This window comes from Lathyrus oleraceus, chromosome 5, assembly GCF_024323335.1.
Source record: "Lathyrus oleraceus cultivar Zhongwan6 chromosome 5, CAAS_Psat_ZW6_1.0, whole genome shotgun sequence".
Classification (NCBI taxonomy): Eukaryota; Viridiplantae; Streptophyta; class Magnoliopsida; order Fabales; family Fabaceae; genus Lathyrus; species Lathyrus oleraceus.
In genome coordinates, this window is record NC_066583.1 from 651,348,508 (window position 1) to 651,349,727 (window position 1,220).

The window sequence follows — 1,220 nt, forward strand, 5'->3', positions numbered from 1 at the left end:
GTTGACTTCTATGAGCTTCTGTTTGCTATACCTTGACCTAAATTGTTCATGAAATGATGATGATGATTGATATGAATGTGAATCCAATTGGATTTGTTTCTCGATTATTTGAACATGATTTTGGATACTTGCCCTTTGCTGTTTTAACTTTTTCATTCTCTTTTTACCCTAGGCTTGTCCTAGTGGTCCTGTTACTCACTTTTGAGCTTGTGTTTTCAGGTTGACCAACAAATGACCAATGAGACCAATTCTTTTTGATTGAGCTTGCTTAAATACCATTGTCTAACTTGTTTGTTTTGTAGGTGGCTTGGCTCACATGCCTTAAGCCTTGTGCCTTGCACATCCATTTGCTCCTGATTAACTGGTTGATATCTGTTCCATTTTGATTTAACTTTGACTTGTATACTAACTGTGCTTGACTGATTTCAGGTACTTTAGTTGCTTTTAGTTCCTTGTGAACTTTGCTTTGCTTTGCTTAAGAGCAATTTGCTTGAGGTATAATTTCTCATCTTCATGTAGTCTGGAAGACCTGGCCTGTTACTTGGCCAGGCAACTGTCTGAAGTCCTCCTTAAGAGGCAATGTTTGTGGATGTTTAATTTTGTCCTTGCATAGAGTCAAAGACCTCCTAAGTGAAGAGGCAATTGGCAGAACCCAAGGGATATGCAATCTATCCCCTGCTATTCAGTGTGTCTTCTGTTTTGCTCACACCACTGTGTTGATGCATTGCAGATACAAACCCAAGATCTTGTACAATTGTACAGTTGAGTCAGTTTCAAATGTGTAGAAGGGTTCCCACTTTCTGAACCCACACATTCTTGTCTTGAGCTTTCCCAGGCCAGGGATAAGAGCTGTGAAGTCTTATCTTCACTCACCTTTCATCTGCTTCACCTTAGTCTCTCAATGGCAAGGTTAAGAGCAATATTCACCCAGTTCCAGAGGTTTGTTTGTTGAGGTTGACATGACCCCTCGACTAAAACCTAACCCTTGTTCGAGCCACTTGCTTGTGTATAGTGTGTGCTATCTGTGCTTGTAGGATTGTTTGACTTGCTTCCTGTGCAAGTTAGGATTGTTTGACTTGCTTCCTGTGCAAGTTAGGATTGTTTGACTTGCTTCCTGTGCAAGTTAGGATTGTTTGACTTGCTTCCTGTGCAAGTTAGGTTTAGTTTAGACTTGCTTCCTGTGCAAGTAGGTTTTGCTTGGCTTGCTTCCTGTGCAAGTT